At 28.2% G+C, this 18,919-nt stretch overlaps 2 protein-coding genes across 6 annotated transcripts in view; one reads left to right on the forward strand and one right to left on the reverse strand.

Annotated features, from left to right (window-relative positions):
• The window catches only part of LOC107439260 (coiled-coil domain-containing protein 92), an 879,443-nt gene that overhangs the window by 187,926 nt on the left and 672,598 nt on the right, over positions 1–18,919 (reverse strand). The gene's annotated exons all lie outside the window — the stretch shown is intronic.
• The window catches only part of LOC107445416 (Glucose transporter 1), a 306,620-nt gene continuing 290,959 nt past the window's right edge, over positions 3,259–18,919 (forward strand). Inside the window, exon 1 of the mRNA XM_043050490.2 lies at positions 3,259–3,533. The gene's annotated coding sequence lies outside the window, so the exon portion shown is untranslated. The remainder of the gene's footprint in view (positions 3,534–18,919) is intronic.

Consider the following 18,919-nt stretch of genomic DNA (forward strand, 5'->3'; position numbering starts at 1 on the left):
ATTTTAAACTGCGTTTTGTTGATTTGGAAAACATTGACATCCCTGATTGGATTATTGTGCCATTTTCTGCTCAAATTGAAAACGTGGACATCAACCTGCAAGATGAGCTTGCTGAATTATTATGGGGATTTGAAGCAAAGACGCTTTTTAAAAATTTAACAATAAGCAAATTTTGGACAAATATAAATATAATGCAAAAATATGTAAGACTTTACGAAATAGCTCAGCCATTTATGATAGCATTTCCAAGTTCCTATAGGGTTGAAGCCGGTTTCAGTCACGTAAATTCAATCTTAACTAAGAACAGAAATAAATTAAATGTGGATTTTCGAGAGGGATTTAAGATTAAAATTGACAATTTTGAACCCAATATAACGAACCTTGCAAAAAAAAAAATACCAGGCACGCCCATGTCATTGATTTAGAAGCAATAAATCCGTATTTACTTTACTTATTATTTCTACTTACTTATTATTTCATAAATATTAAGGTATTTATGTTTCAACATTATATTTTTCATAAAACTATTGTTACACTATGTACTATTACTTTAATAAATGTTCAAAATCATAAAATAAATGTACAAATACAGTATCTAATAGAGTTTTATTTTAATTAACAGAAAATTACTTTTATGGGGGTCGATGGAGATTTCGAAAAATTATGTAGGGGTCGATGATCAAAAAAGTTTGACAACCCCTGGTTTAACCAAACATTAAAGCTGTAACGGTTGCTCGCCATGCAGATCCACGTGTTCAGACACAACTATGTGAATGTGTTGCCTCCCATTAAGGGGACACAGGTTCAAATCCCAGTGATGGCTGATCGATACCAATTCTGCACTGGGCTCGCACTGTTTACACGTTTGACGTTAAATGTCTTCAGTGATAGACACATCATGGGTTAGAGTCTCTTTGCAGTGAAGGCCCGGGGAATAGAGTGTTCGCCTTCCAATGAGGTGAACCGGGCTCGAATCCCAGAAATGGGTGGTCTATACGAATCCGCACCCAGCTTGCACCGACCACAGTGCTGACGTGAAATATCCTCAGTGGTAGACGTATCATGGATTTGAGTCTCTTTGCCGTCAGGTTAACCTTGAGAGGTTTTAGTGATTTTTCCTCTCCGTGTAACGTAAATGCAGGTTAGTTCCATCAAAAAGTCCTCCACGAAGGTAAATTTCTCCTTATATTAAATCATAATTTCCTTTCTCTCGTGGAATGGATTCAAGATTACAAGGCTACGGAGTTAAACTCTAATAGTCGTAAATTCAGAATTGGGTTGACTGTTCAACGACGGTTATAAAATAAATAAAAGTATCCAATTGAAGAAATCAGTAAAATAAATTTAAAAAAATGTATTTGTACAAAATACTGCTATTGTGCAAAACAATCATAAGAATAGAGCTCACACGCATACTTGTACATATGTAAATATCTCATGACAACAGTATAATTTTGAGAACATTCATCAACTAAAAAACTATTACAAGTTATTTATTATATTTTATTGCTCTGTTTTTAAATTATATTTTTTAGCTAAACAAATTTGTTTTAGAGATTAAGAATCAAAAAGTAACTTATTGATAACTTAGTTATTAAAATAATAATGAAATCGAATAAATTCTCTAAATAAATAAGTTCAAAAATGCTCAAATGTGATAAATTAAGCTTGTTATAAGCAATAATTTAAATAATTGTCACAAAATTCATAAAAGCAATATTTTTGTTTACAAATTTATTAATATTCGTCCAAATAATTTTCATGAAATCAAAAAACTCTTTTTTTAAATTTTTTACCTAAACACTTAAATTTTTTAAGTAACCAGAGTCGGAGTTGAGCAATCTCTTCCACTCTCACTCTTGCACAATTTTGTTTTGATTCTAACTCCAATTCAGACTTTACAACCATTGTTAAAAGTTCTTTTTGGAATTTTTTAATCCTTTAATATTATTTTGTAATTGTTTTTAATTATGTATGAAGCAATATGTGCCAAAATATATTTGTATTTTGCTACGATATCTCAAAGTTAATTTTGTTTCGACATAATCAATTCTGTCTTATTGGATTACTAAGCCTCCTGTACGCTACCGCTCACCAACCCCGATGACTGCTTCGTAATAATTGTCATTTCATGTCAGAAAATAGTTTTTCTACTAAAGTTAAAACTATTCACTTAACATTTATGCACTGAAAGGAATTCTGTTTGCTTACGCTTGTGCCTCCATTTCCCACGTCCAAATATTATCATCTAATTTTTTAAAATAACATTTATATTGTTTTAACAGTGTATTGTTCAAACTAATTTGATGAGTTCGCCACCGTAATTTAATATTTTCGTTTACCAAACGGGCGGATATATTAAATATTATTTTTTCTGGCATCGAATTGTGCGTAAAGCTGATCGTTTAGTTTTAAATCATTTAATAGATATTTATAACTGTAATTTATTAAAGTATATTAATGTTATTTGCACAAAGATAATAATTGTAAAATGGTTAATAAAATTAGACTACGTTTCTAAATAGCTTTATCTTAAAATGCAACGCAAAATTACATTATAATAACTATAAAGAAAGAACAAAAATTCTTTTAGCTTTTAAACTCTTGAATTAAAAGCGTAATAATACTGTACAGGAAAATAACTTCAAATTAGGGATACAAAAATATTTATAGAAAAACAATATCTTTATAGCATTTACTAATTTTATGCTGATGACAACCAAAACAGTATGGAAATGAATGAGCAAAAACTGGATCCTACCACGTGATTAAATTGCCCATAAAAATGCACGAACAACAACTGCGATATCATCATTCAGAAACTAAGTTTTACTACAATAAATGGATAATTTTCAACAATAAATTAGACTATTAAACTTTTCAGTAATAAATAAGCTAACTTTCACAACGCTAAGAAAAGAAAATAATAAAAATAATAAGCTTATATTTATTCTTATCTATTTATGTTCATTTTTTTTCTAAAATCGAAATCCATAAATAAGCGCTGCCCTGGTGGTTGTTTATGAAACTATACTCCGTCAAAACATAATTCTATTAAAAATATTATTTATTTAGAGGTGCTAAAATATGCAATAAAAATTATAGTCCCGCAGTAAAAGGTGCTACATCAAATAACAGCTAGGCATCAGCTCGAGCATTGCTTATTTTCGAACGAAATTTTTCCAACCCTCCTCCTTTTTTGTATCTAACGACGCCGGCGCGCACTGTTCCAGCTGTTTTTCGATCAAGGCGTAGGAAATTCCGGAACAGAAGACTAAAGTGTCATGGCTGCTGGGAGTGGCGCTGCCGACAGAAAGGCTCTCTCAGAATATGGCGAGTTCATTTCGATCTTTTACCTGTGACGGGCGAAAGAAAAATCCTCGCCAGTAAAGCCAAATCCTTAGAAAAAGGAATTTTTCCCCAGTTAGGCACACATAACTGTTCTATGTCAATTGTGATAATAGATCTGGATGTTTGTGGATAGGTTATAGTGTGGATTTATAAAAGAAGAACTGTTTAGTCCATTAAAAAAGGTATGTGGCGATATGATTTTATTACTTTTTATTACTCCTAGAACACCGGTTAGGATTGGGAAAACGAATGAGCGGAATAGTATTCCAAATGAAAAAAAATATTTATATTTGTTTAAAATACCTTAAAAATCTATTTAATTTAGATGCTTATAACGTAATTAAAATAAATTTTTACGATGAATGAAATATGTGTTTTTAGAGGAAAATACCTGTTGTGTTGGAATTTACTGAAATAGCTTTAGAATATATATATATATATATTCAATTAATAATACAAATCAATTTAATAATTAGACTAAAAAATTCAACTAATCATTAAAGAAATTTGTGTTTATTAGAAGGAAATGCCTGTTATGTTGAACTAAAAGAAAGAGCTTTGTACTTATATCAATCGAATTATTTTTAATTCTATAATAAAATTCAATTCAATGATTCAATTCAAAAATTAAATACACTCTTTTTAATTTGTGCTTATTTGAAGGGAATATCGATTGAGTTGAAATTCACTTAAAAAACCGTTTTAAGAAAATATACATATCATTTAAGAATTTTAATTCAGTATAAATTATATTAAACAATCACATAAAGTTGGTGTGATTATAAAAATTACTATTTTAAATATAAGTTACAGGGAAACATATTTTTCTAAAGAGGAAAACAAATTGAATGATAGTCACTGTTTATGTAGGTTTGAAGTAGAGAATGCTGTTTCATATTTAGAGATTGATATTTCGTTTAAAAGCGTTTTTTTAGAATAATCTGAATTTAATTTTAAGATTAATTGAATCATACATTTATATCATTAAAATAAAGTTTTATGGTTACAAAAATATGTGTTTATGAAAAGAAATATCTGTGGGTTTAGAAATTACTTAAAATGAAATTTCGGAATTTATTTTTGCTTAAATTATGTAAAAGAATAACTCATTTTTTTGAAAAAAGTCTTTTAGGATGAAGTAAATTAAATTTAAACTTCATTAAAATATATCTTAAGAATTATGAAAAAGAATTGAATGTTAAATGTTATGTTAATGCTTATACATTGGTTAGGTATAAATTTATTTATAGATTTGAATTACAGTGATTTTAATATATTTCAAGGTGAATTTGTTTAAATAATTATCTAAATTCCTTCAATTTAGTCATCAAAATAAAATTAAACGGTTACAGAAATGTATGCTTAATTAAAGAAATACCTGTTGGGTTAGATTTTACTGAAAATCAAATTTAGAAAAATGTTTTCGGTTGAACTATGTATAATAATCACAGTTTTGTAAAATTTTGTGTGAATAAGAAAATTTAATTTGGATTATATGCTTCAATAAAATATATTTCACTTGCTATGAAAATTAACTGAAATATAAGTACCTGTTGGGCTAAAATGTACTTAGAATCAATTTTAAAAAATTGATGTTTTTAAACTGTATGGAATAATGATATTTTTGTAAAACTACTTGGGTATTTGCAAATAAAACTAAATTTGAATTTTAAAAAATATGTTTACTCGTTTTAAAAATCAGTTTGAGTATAATAAAATTTCAAAATTTTTGTTTTATCGTAGGATATAATATTACAATTTATTGAGAGTTAAATGTTGTTTAAGGATTAAGCAGAATTACTTAAATTTAAATAATGATGTTCATTTAATTAAGTTCCGAGTTCAAAACTAGTACGTCCTTATTATAACATATAATACCTGTTGTTTTAGAATTTAGTTAAAATAAACTTTACTAAAATTATATGTAGTAGTTTTTGAAAATGATAAATAGTAGAAACAATAAATTTGAATTACATATTCCAGGATAAATTTATAAACAAATGATAATTTTGTGTAATTTTGAACATTACTTAAAAATGTTGTTAAATGTTATGTTTAACTTTGTTTGTATCCTTTAATAAATACTTTTGATGAATAAAAACTAAAAACTTGAATTATATGTTTAACGATGGTACATTATGTCCAATAATATAATTAATACGTTACCTTAGATTCAAGGTACACTGTGAAAAGTGACGGTAAATAGTACCGGTATTGTAAAAATTTCCAGATCAAATTACGGTGAGAGTACTGGCAAATTACTGTTTATCGTAAAATCCATTTTCACACAAACATGTCAAGGAAGAAAAATTTGATATACCGTAATTTTTACTGTAATAATAAATATAAAATCACAGATTCACTCTATTTCAATAAATATTATCTGTAAAAATTATCGTAAAAATGAATTTTATGTTAAAGATGATTTGTACGGTCAAATGGATTTTACGGTTTATGCTCGAAAAAGTGTCAGTACTTCCTACAGTAATTTGATTCAGAATTTTTTACACAGCATGAAATAACAGAAAACGATACTATTGTGAAAATGCTTATTGCATCTATTATCTGATGTGATTCATCCAAATTAATCGTTAATATTAATAACAATTAATAATAAAATGCATCTATAACTAAATACAACAAACTTCAAATCATCAAAAATGGAAGAACAAATCCTCCAAAATCCTTATTAAATTCATAATTATTAACATCAATATCATATTAAATGCTATAAATAAACAAAACAAATATCCATTTCAAATTTATCAGAATTAATCATTAATATTAATATTTATGAACTGCATCGATAAATTAATGAAAAAAAATTTTTTCTTCAAATTCTATAGAATTTATGATTAACATTTATATCATATGAAATACAAACTTATAAGTAAAACATTGCAGGAAAAATTGTGCTGTTTGAAAATATCACTTTGCACAGTAGGCTTTACTAAGCAGTTGTTAACTTTTTAACCGGAAGTAGTAAAAGTAAAACCTCGAGGTTCGTTTGTGCTTATGTTTGACAGAAAAACACCATCCATAAAAATAAACATACTCATTTTTCTAAATAAACAAAAAATTGACATGGTTTAATAAAAATTATTGCGATATTTTTGAACAAACTGGGTCAGATTTTTATTATTGTAAATCCGTAAAAACACGGAACTTGAATTTTGTACAAATTTAAATTGGATTTTAAAATTATTTTAACACGAAATTAAAACTATATATAAAACTATTATTTCATTTGTTTTGTTAAAAAATGTGGTCTTCTTTAAACAACAAATATTTTTCTTTCAAATGAACTTAAATTAAAGAGTTCTACTTCTAAAATTTTATCATTAAGTGTATCTGCTGTTTACGGCTAATTATTTTAGTAGCTTTTTGATGGGGTAATTTGTATTATAGTTATGTATACAAAGCAGAGGTGTGGGAATGAGTTAATCTATCGCGAATGATTGATTCAGAATGAAATTTTTCAAAATTTCAGATCTCTTTAACTTTATGCCTCTAAAACTTTATGCCAAATGTATTTTTATCAATTGAAACGTTTAATGAATTTATTAAGTTTCAAAAAATTAAATGAAAGAAATGTTCCAGTAAAATATTTGTTACAAAATGCCATTGATTTTAAAGTTGTTGTGAAGAGTTACTTTAAATTGCACATACTGATAATAAATTCTTTGTCTGCTATGGAAATGATAAAATTAAAGTTAATAAAAGAAAATTACGAGTCATTTTTTTCCTAGCTAGTTACATAGAAAGGGATTAGCCCCTGTAAAAGTGTTACTCCACAACATGAGAAAACGCGCAGAAAAATTACCTACCTCATTGTTCAACGCGTGCTTGCAATTTTCTCTTAACAATTCTATGTTAGGAAAATGGCTATCGCTTTCCATTTAATATTTGTAAATGATTTTTCTCATAAATTGGCCTATTATTGCGAATTTAATGCTCCATTAAGTTTGAATTTCGTATTTTATTTATTAAGAAATATCTGTTTTCGTTAATTTAAACTGTACTATTTTATTTTCCATCTAACATAAATAATATGAATCGATATTATTCAATGTAATCGTTTTACTAATGTTTTGTTACATACTCTGATGTTTTACACGTATAATAAAATTTAAATTTTAGTATTTTCTGATGCCTTTTAGAATGTCGTTTTTGCTACATATAGAACTATTTTAATATCATTTTTTGTTACATTTGAAACTATTTTAATATCGTTTTTGCTACAGTTAGAACTGTTTTGATGTCCTTTTTGTAACATTTAGAACTATTTTAATGTTGTTTTCGTTGCATTTTAAGTTTTCTTTAAGGCTTTCTTTTACGAATTGAGTTATTTTAAAACCACTTTTGCTACACTATGAATTATGTAAGAATAATTTTCAAAAATAAAGCAGTAGATTGTCTTCTAAAAGGTGAGAAAAAATAGTTTTATAGTTTAATTAGTCAAAAAATGTAAATAAAAATTTTAATCAAATTACATGCTTATACAAATGTCTTTAATTTTTTTAAAAAATCAATTGAGGCGGAATCTTAAATAAATTATCGAGTTTTGAACACATAAAACACTGCTCGAAAAAAAAGTATTGTGGAATATTCCATTCAAGCACACCTCGGTGAATATTCTGCAGTATTTTTCTGTTTTGCTTGAATTTCAGTTCACTTTTTATATAATATGTCGTAAAAATTAAATAAAATCAATATTTTGAAATTTTGCAGTAGTTTCAATTCACTGAAACAAATAACGCTATTTTTCTGTTTGTAAAAAATATTATTGGTTACTAAAAATGACTTATCCATAAAATAAAACAATCTTTTAGGAAATTTCTCAAACTCTTTAACGCAATTCCTATTCTGCATATTTCAATTAAAAAAAAGAGAAAGATCGCTATCGAAAAAAAGAGAAAGATCGTTATCGACTTACAGTTAATATTTACAAACGATTTTTCTCGAGCTGGAAATATGAAAGTGCATTCAATTCATCTTCCACTTGAAAATTTTCTTTTTGTTCTAATGGTTTTTTTATTATATTATTCAGCTGAATATATTATTTTCAGAATTGCGCTTAATTTAAATCTTTTTATCATTTTATTATTCATTAAATGATTCTGAGTGAAATATTTACTCAGTTTCAATTTATTGATCAAAGAAAAACGTTAAAAGGTAATGAACACATAATATCGTCTAATACAAGTAATATTGCGTCCATATCGTTATCATGATAGAAGAAATTTAGTATTTTTAAAATAAAAATATTATAGATTTGTTTTGAAGATTTTAAATTAATTTGATATCAAAAATTTTCTGTTTGACTAAAAGTTTATAAAATGTGAGAGTAATTTAAATACAATCTATATATTTCAAAGTGAAGAGTTCATATCCATAAATATTTTTCAAGACACTGTTTAATTTTTAAAGGCATTTAATGGAATTTATAAGTGAAATATTCATAAGTAATGAACTGTATATAAGCTTCGATGAATCTATTAAAGAAATTATTTTTAAATGTTACGTGCAATCAGATATTGAATATTCTCAGTCACATTAATGAAGTATTGGGGGGGGTGTAAGACAAAAGGCACGCAGTGAAGTATTTACGCAATCTAGGCTTCCAAAACTTTTTTCTATCGTTTTCCGATTCAAAATATATTTTTATTTTGGAATATTGAATAAAATACCCTTTTAAGTGTATTATATCAACCAAAAATTGTTTTATATCTGCTTTTGCACGATAGTTCTTCTTAATATTATTCAATATCATGTTAAATTGTGAAATATTAAATAAATTTGAGAACGGGCAGCAAAATTATTTGCTTGAAAAATCAATTAAAATATATGAGCATAATTCTCAAACTTTAGTTAAAACTACTTAATCGATTATTTTTTATCTTTTATTAAATAGTTTGAAAGTGCATTTTTGTATTGTTTATATATATATACGGAATATATATACACGGAATATATATATATATATATANTATCTATATCTATATCTATATATATATATATATATATAATTATTTTGTCACAAAATCCAAAAATAAAAACTGGATCTTATTTAAAAAAAATCTCTCTTTCTTTTACACTGATGAGGTTGATTTGTTCCTTTAGTGTGTAAGTTTTTTTCGCTTAGGTTTAAAAAATCTTGTAAGATATAACAGTTTTAAGTTTTTGATAATATGTTCGACAACTCCACAAAATTAAATGTTTATAGTTTTTAAAAAAGAAATTAAAAACTTTTTTGAGTGAGGCGTTTTGGACGTTATTGGGACACTGCAGATACAATAAAAAAATTGGATGTTTTTTTTTTTTTTTTTTTTTTTTTTTTTTTTTTTTTTTTTNTTTTTTTGAGATTCCGAGACAGATTTTTACAGATTTACTATGAGTACTAAAAAAAAATACTTTTTAGTACTCCTTTTTATTCACTAAATTAACTTTTAACTTAACGTTAAACTTTTGAATATTAATATACTAATTTAAAGTTGTGTCAATAAACTGTTCGGAATTATTGCGAAGTAGTTCAAGTTACGAAGAACTTATAATGCTTCAATATTATGCATTTCAAATTTATGAGAATCCCCAATCATATCACGAGTATCCTCACTATAAATCACGTCAACTTTGATAAAAATTTAAACTCACTGTGTATCGAATGTATTTCTTGAGTCAAGTAAGTAAGTTACATTTTTTTTTGTTTAAATATTTACGGTGGAAGCAAATAATAATAGTAGATGCAATATAAAGTTAATTTCAATAATATTGATATGAGGTGTGTCCGAGTGGTGAAAGGTCGTGACGAAACGGTGGTTCTGAGTTCTATTCTCTCCCTTTGAAGAAAAAGTAAATATATGTGGAGTTATTTATAATTTGAATATCTTCTAGATGCTTCTATTCCATCATTTCCATTTAACTGTATATAAGTTTCAAGTATAAACGCTCTCACCTTGTTCCATGTATATCAGATGTGTTCAATAAATCAGTGTAATTAGACATTTTCAATTCAGGTCCTTTCTACGTGACAGTATTATGATAAAAATGGCATACTTAATAAAATCAAGCTTTTCAATCAATATACATCCATTTTTAATTTTTCAAATGTAGAACTCGGTTATTAACTTTATTCTATCTCTTATTGTGACGTTTGCTTTAAATGAGATTATTTCAAAGCTTTAAAAATATAGTGGCAAAGAAAATGAAACAAGCATCGTCTCTTCCTGATTTCGACCCATTAAAGAAATTGAAATATACTTTCTAATAACGTTAGGACAAGGCAAGCTTGCCAGCCATCGACCTTTTATGAATTGGCTTTTTACCATTGGTCTTTCCCGCAAGCCATTGGCCTTATTCGGAAAGGTGCGTCTTCCGTTTGATAAGAGAGCACCACAAGAGTGAAAATACGTTTTTAGCACATCTCCAAGGATAATTGGCAGCAGCACACATTCGAAGGGCCACTTCCTCAATTTAGACATAAATCTGAAAGGGAAGGAAATTTTCTTTGGATCCCTGAATCCATGGTACTGCTTTGGGATCGAACACAGGACTTTCAATTTCACTGATCTTACGAGCACGTTTATTGTATGTATTTGTTGGGTCTTTGTGGAGATGAGGATCGAACTCCGGCCCGTAGTTCGATTCTCTAACCACTGCGCTAACCGCTCACTACCACGACCAGAAAATATTGTTGATTTTTCCTATAATAATTTTAATTTAAGAAAATATTTGTAAGCATGGAGGTAACAAAACTTTAATATTCTCAGTAACTTTAATCAAGCATATACTTATTCCCTTTTGCATGTTTTTGTGAAATTGGTAAGTGATTTATATGAAATGGATATTAAATTTTGTTCATATTTATCTTCTTAAGAAAAACTTATTATTGATTCATATGAAATTATTGAATTTCAAATAATTTTATTGCATTTATTTATATGCATTTGAGAAAATAGGTTGTCAATATTGTGCTGACATATCTTAAATATGTTAAGTTTCGTTATAAGGAAATATTTTTTTAATATGGAATTATCTATTCTCAAAATTATTAATTGCACGCATTTCATCCACAAACATCTATTCAAAGACATTTCTAAAATATATACTTTTATTACATTTACATGCAACTTATTGTGCGAAAATAAATGTAAATATTAAAACGACAAATATTAAATATTCTCTGCAATTTTCTGATTAAAAATAATCATTTTACGCAATTAAAAAACCAAACAATCTCAAAAACTTATCTAACTTTACTTTCTGAAACTGCAAACGATATTTTAATTTAATCGAACATATATCTTTCCACAAGACCAATTACGGACGATTTTTTGTTTCCATTTAAGTTAAAGTTGCAGTCAGCTAGCATTTCCTCTGGAAGCTATCTCCTTATTTTTAATTACATCGTCGCGTTTGCTTCTTTTGTTTGCTGTAAAGCACATTGTAATTCAGAAATCAAATAAAGCGGAATAAAACAATAAAAAGAAAGTGCAAAAAAATCAACCAAAACAAAAGCCACGCAAACACAAAACGACAAACAAATGGCGCGAAATTAAAAAAAAAACTAAATTTCACCGTTTTTAATTGAAGAATCCTAGAAAAATAATTGTCTTCTCCTGTTATATTTATATCTTTTTTGTCAGCATACAGGCGGGAGGAAAAGGATTAGAAAAAATATTAGAATTTTTTTAGTTATTTTTCGTGCTTTTAAACGATACTCCGTGACTTGGTTACTTAATTAAGTTTGTTGACGCATGCGCAAAACGAATGAATTTTCCTGCGAGTAGTTGGTGGAAAATACGAAAATGGATCCAATTAAATAAAAGTACAAATAATGCATACGAACCGAGCACACAAATCATAAATGAAATTTGTGATAAAAGACCTGAGGGGTTTGAAAACTGGAATAAATTTGCGAGGATTGTTGATTTGGAATAAAACTTGTTCTGAATAATTAAATTAGTTTCGTTGCAAAATAAATTCTTAAAATAAATATTTATGTTCTTCTTTCAAAATTTGATTGATTATTAAAAGAATTATTCGTCTGTTATTTCTCATTAATAAGTATTAATAAAAGTAAAACATAATAATTGGGTCTATTTATTTATTTATAAATTAAATCTCTTCAAAAGTCAGAAAAAAAGCAATATTCAATTTTCATTCAATTTTATTTTTCAAATTTAGCAGCAATCTGATAAGAAGAAGTTAGACAAACTGCAAATTTTTATGCAAACATAGGATTTAGATAAGTAAATAGATAACATTCTATCAATTTTAGTAATACAAAGCACTATGTCGTTATATCCAAAAGATTTTTTATAGAAAAATTCAAACGAGTTATCAATTTTTTTGCGATCTATTCAGTGCACAGTCAACTTCAGTGCACAGTGATATGTCAACTTTTTTTCCACGTTTTTCATACAGATAAAAAAAAAATTTTTTTTTGAACTGAAAGAACTGAAATATTCGTCTGTAGAAAATTTCTGCTACCACATTAATGCCATTTGCTTTAACTTTTTGAGAAAAGATACTTACAATAAAAAACTTCACTTGTCGGAGGGGGGTACTTGTGTCAAACTTCGCCTTTGCCCATTCATCGTTTCCATTAAAGCCAGTGAGGAAATTGCTTAAAAGATGTGGAAGATGTGGAGAAGTCATGTGGAGATGGGTACTTGAGACTACGTATCCTTTTGCTCGTTCATTGTGTCCATAACAGTCAGCGAGGTTGATAAATTGCTGAAAAAAAGATGAAGTAATATGGAGGGGCAAATATACAACTTCATTTAATCCAAAAACCGAAATACAAATAGGTAGAAGCATGTTTTGGCACCCTCGCCTACTGATCTAAGTTGGGTAAAATAGAATGGCCTTCATGCCTGAAGGGATACTACCAGGAGTGAACACCAACAGGAACACCCCTTCCCGACACGATGAGGCAATCAGTAAAACTTGGAAAGGTTATGGAATGGCAATAAGAGTTCCTCTCCTAAAGATGGTGGTAAAATCTTCGCCATCTGCTTAAAAGGCCCCGATCATAAGGCAGCCGCCAAACAAATTCTGTAACATTTGGGCCACACCAATGAGGAAATTTATTTAAATCCACTCCTTGTCATTGACTTTCTTCGAGTTGCTGGTCTTTTGGACCTGGTCTGACTTCGTCAGACTTTAGAAGATTAATAACTACAGCAACAACATGAAAAAGGATATCGTTCTTCCCTTTGCTTATGTTAGGTTATGGAATTAGGTTATTGCTTAGGTTATTAGGATTTAGGTTAGGTTAGGTTAGGTTAGGTACGTCAGACTTTAGAAGATTAATAACTATAGCAACAACATGAAAAAGGATATCGTTCTTCCCTTTGCTTATGTTAGGTTATGGAATTAGGTTATTGCTTAGGTTATTAGGATTTAGGTTAGGTTATTGCTTAGGTTATTAGGATTTAGGTTAGGTTATTGCTTTGTTAGGTTATGGAATGGCAATAAGAGTTCCTCTCCTAAAGATGGTGGTAAACTCTTCGCCATCTGCTTAAAAGGCCCCGATCATAAGGCATCCGCCAAACACATTCTGGAACATTTGGGCCACACCAATGAGGAAATTTATTGAAATCCACTCCTTGTCATTGACTTTCTTCGAGTTGCTGGTCTTTTGGACCTGGTCTGACCTCGTCAGACTTTAGAAGATTAATAACTACAGCAACAGCATGAAAAAGGATATCGTTCTTCCCTTTGCTTTGTTTTAAGGCTGGATGCATTTATGCATAAGTTTAATGTATTAAATTGTAGTCTTGATGACGGTCATATCACTGATAATGTGAGCCGCAATCGGTCTAATGTATTTCTCTTCTTCTAGTCTCAAGTACTGAAAAATATCCTTAAAGCTAGCTGTATTTTGTGTTTCAGAGCTTCATGAAAAAATTTCTGGTTTAATTTATGCAACCTGCTTATCTAACCTTTCTATTTTAAGATTTTTACTGTGGTCTCTGTTTCGTATGATCCATTTTGCCTTAGTTAATTTTCTCAGAACTTCATTGCGAAAATTGATACGTTTCTTCATTTGCGTTTTTGAAATGTTGTCGCATGCTCCTACTGCAAATGTGAGTATTGGTTTTAGTATGGAAACATAAATGAGTCGTTTCTGTTGGGTGGACAAAATTCGTTTAATTCTAATTTATTAATATATAAACGTGCTGTCCTCGCTACCGCTAAGAAAAATATTTTCTGAACCGACTGAAAATTCGTAGTAGTTTGAGTCCCTGCTTGCACACTTTTATTCTAATGGGTGAAATATAATACTTATTTGTTGCAACTTATTGGTTTTTGATAAAATACTTTTATAGTGATAAAAACAAAGTCTACTTTATTTATTTTTCAGCTCATTAAATATCATTAAAAGAAATTCCGACTATAATATTAATAACTTATTCAAGGCCAGCTTGAGAAAATATCTCTCATATATTTTTGACACCAACTAAAGTTTTTTTTCCTCTCAAACTACACGGAATTTTGTCGAACGATTTAAATTTTAAAAACAGTAATCGTTACAAAGCTCATCACTTTATTGTTTACCAGTGGAGTGAATAATGTTGCTCGCCTCCGTGACTTTGGTCATGAGATGCTCACCAGGCAACGCCAAAATGAGCAACACCACCGACATCTTCCATGACGAAGAACGACAAGTTCAGTGCCTATCATTGAAAAACAATTGTGGACTTGCTTGTAATAACCATAATACTTTTGTCTTTTCTTGAAGAACTCTTCAACTAATACAAAATGTCCATATTTTCAGGAAATAATTTTTTTAATGGTAATAAAAGGTATATGTATTTATGTTTTAACCCTCTCCGGAAGTTCAATGATTAGATAATTTTAAATGAAAGTTCAGTAACTAGATAAAAAGTTATTAAAATGTTCTCTTTTTTATCCTGTACATTGTACATAATATTTATTCGAGAAAAATGCAACTATGCGTTTTTAAAAAAAAAATTGCTCCTTTCCAAATGAATCTTGCTTTTGAGTATGTAAATAATTTCATACATGCTTTCTCTATGATCAAGTTTTCTCTTCTTTCAGTTTTTCATTCTACGCTATTTAATTTAATAAACTAATTCAATTTAATAAATTATACCTTTTAAATTTTTTCTTCCATTACTGAATAAAATACTAAATAATTCGAAAAGTGACATTTGCAAATGATTATTTTCGTGTAAATTTATTTTGAAATAATGTGAAAATTTTTTTTTGATTCATTTAAAATTTTTAGAGACAAGGTGAAATGCGTAAGCTAAATAAGTTAGTTTTGTACACTATGTGTACAAGACTTTCATTCACTCTCGTGTCTCACCATATTTTCTATATTGCGGCTTTCTTTCCACTTTTTGAGCGAGTAACTAATCCAAATCCTTCAAAAAATATAAATAAATTACGAACATATAATGACGATTAATTAAAAAAGAGAGAAAATTGTGATCTCATTATCGTGACCCATAGGTCAAATATTTTTTACCTATAGGTTACTTTAAGTTATGGGTTTGAGCTTCTATGGGTTTATCTTAGGTCTTACCCATTGGTTTTACCCATAGGTCAAATATTATTTTTTTTTCTTTTCTTTTTTTTCTCTTTTATTAGAATTTTTTTCAAGCACAAGAGCACCTCAAGCTATGAATTGCGACAACTGCATCAATTGATGTTTGTCCTTCGGTCGCTCAATAGGCTGGAATGCTTTTCAATGAGAAACTCTCAACTCCAGAAGAAGAAGACAGCTGATACACAATCACCACATCTATAACCTCAGCACCAAAGGGTTGATTATAAACAATATGACGTAATAACGTTACAGTGTTTAGGCTTGTTTTATTGTCAGATTTGTTTTCATCAATAAAGGAAACTAAATAGGAATAAATATAAAAAGGAAAATAAATAGAATAAACGGAAAAAAAACAGGTGAGCGCAAAGTTAAGAAGATAATAGGACCAAGAAGCTCCAAAATTATCTTCTGCTTTTTTCATTTAATCTGGTTGCACTGCTTTTTTTATAAATGCTAAAAATGGCCTGATTTTATACGTTAGTTGTAACTGTTTGTGTTTATAGTGTTGAAGTTGACCTATATGAAAATTTGCAGATATAACCAACATGCATTTTCCCAATGAATAGTAAGAAAATAAATTTATGTAAGTTAAATGAACTAGTGGTCGCAAAAATAATTTATTTATATTTCAATAATTTAAAATTAAAAGAATCTTCTCCATCACTATGCACAAGCAATTTAAACAGATATATATCAATATATAAAGTGATAAGAATGTTTAAGTTTAATAATTTTCTTTTTAAAAAAAAGCATCTGGTTTTTTGAACCATAGAGAAATATATAGTTTTCACTTTAATGTTAGAGCATGGAAAAAGACCTCACATTTTTTTCCGATCCACGTGAGTCTATCTGGTCCAAGCGGTTTTAGCGCCACGCTACGACTAAAAGCTTAACTGCCGTTTGGAATTTAGATTGATGAGTTTCATTTTCTTTTATTATTTTTAATTGAATTAATGAAATTTTTTAATAAACATTTGGTTATTTGTTTAATTTTAATTCTATAGAATACTTAAATGTTAATTATTTAAGGATATCGTGTTTTAATGAACACAAAAGTACATTTTGTTACATAAATTGCGTATATTTTAATTTCTTACCACTTTTCTTGTTCGTATGCTCATTTTTATGATGCATAAAATAAGATTTATATGAATGTCAGGCACCATTAATCATTTAAAACTAAAAGGATAATAGTGGAGAATTTTTCTTTTTTCAGTTTGAAGCAGGATTTTTCATATCACACAATAAAATAAATAAGGCAACAAGTGTAAATAAGAATTTAACAGAAACAGTTTTTTCGAATAACAGAACTAAAATCTGAAAGATATATAATGGATTATAGAAAATTTTATGCTTCTCTTAAATGCAGAATGCGAAAAAATTTCAAAACGATAACACAACTCCGCGTAATCCAATCGAAATTCAATAGTTTTTATTTAAATAAAGCATAAAACTCAACTTTAAAACAATAACTCCTTAAAAAAATATTATTCATTTAATCAGGCATAAATATAATACAGAAGTAAATAAAAATATGGCACATAGACATTACTTAATATACCGTGGAGTGTCATCTATTCACATCTACTGGAATAACAACTGTTTCCGTTTTAAGTGTTGCTAGAGGGCGCTGTAGGCAGTTGGTAGAGGAGAAACTTTACGAAACACGTCTTGATGACGTCAGAGTAGATAGTCTATAAGTATTATAATTCATGGTTCAGTTTCAGCTTATCGTTGAAAAATTAATTCGCAACAGCTTCAAATAGTTAGCCTCTCTGGTGAAATTTTATATTATATATATATATATATATACAGGGTGTCTCAGCTAAGCGTTTCAGAACTTCTAAGAGGGGTAGGGGGCATCCTGACGACTCGAAATCATANAAAAAATTTCTTCAAATTTAAAGTCTTCAAAATAATCTAGAATTTTTTGTATACTTTAGTTACACTTATTAATATCTTATAGACAGCAGTGTAGTTCATTGACATTTGCTTGAGAAAAAAAAATAGAAATTCACCAAATCTTGAATGCCAGAAAATGACATATTACCTTAGAAGTTTAGAAAACAGTCATTTTAAGTTAATAGTAAGTAACTCAATTTAAGCCTTTATATTAGATGGACCATAAATTGCTTAAATTAATTCTGTTTATGCACTGTAGAAAGAAACAAGAAAAATTTTGTTGCTGATATGTAAAGAATAAAATTGCGTATAATAATCAATCATCAAATAAATAAATAACTTTGATTACATCCAAGCATATCATACATAAACTTGGTATTAGGTTAATATTTGCTTTCCCTCTTTACAGTATTAGCAGTTAAGAAGAATTTCTGGTAACACTTCAATGTCTTGGCATTCATAAGCCAGAAAAATGACAGACAGGATAATGACAAATTCGCCATTTTATAGCATATAACTTTACTTTAATTTAATATTTTGGCCGAAGACGTTTTGTATATTCTGCAGAAAACAACAGTATTTCTTAAAATAACTCAGATAAATCAATGTAGTTTTTGTTATTAATGATTTCAAGAAGCCAGTAAAATGACAGCATTAAAACCTACTCACCTTAAAAAATTTTTTGAAATAGATTTTGAGCCAGAAAATTGGTTTTTTATTCATGCAACAAGACATGTTCTGATAGGAAGGTATCTAATCAATCTATTAACATAATTGATTTGATTCCTGGCGCTATCTATTTTGGTTGTAAATCACTAAATAAAAGTAGCCAGGAAAATGACAGATTTTCATGGGACAAACAAATTATTGACTGAAAAAATTATTTTAAACAATACCCTCTGCGTATATTCTAGAAATGCTTACATAGGATAAGATAAAAAAAATTAGATTTTGAAAAATGTATGGGAAGTTTTGAAGCTAGTTATTATTGGAAATATTGTTTGGGACATGCCAGGAAAATGACATTTTGATATTCAATTAAATTTTTTAAGTATACAAAACAGTCAATGCTAGTGCAAAGTC

This window comes from Parasteatoda tepidariorum, chromosome 6 (assembly GCF_043381705.1).
Source record: "Parasteatoda tepidariorum isolate YZ-2023 chromosome 6, CAS_Ptep_4.0, whole genome shotgun sequence".
NCBI classification, from domain to species: domain Eukaryota; kingdom Metazoa; phylum Arthropoda; class Arachnida; order Araneae; family Theridiidae; genus Parasteatoda; species Parasteatoda tepidariorum.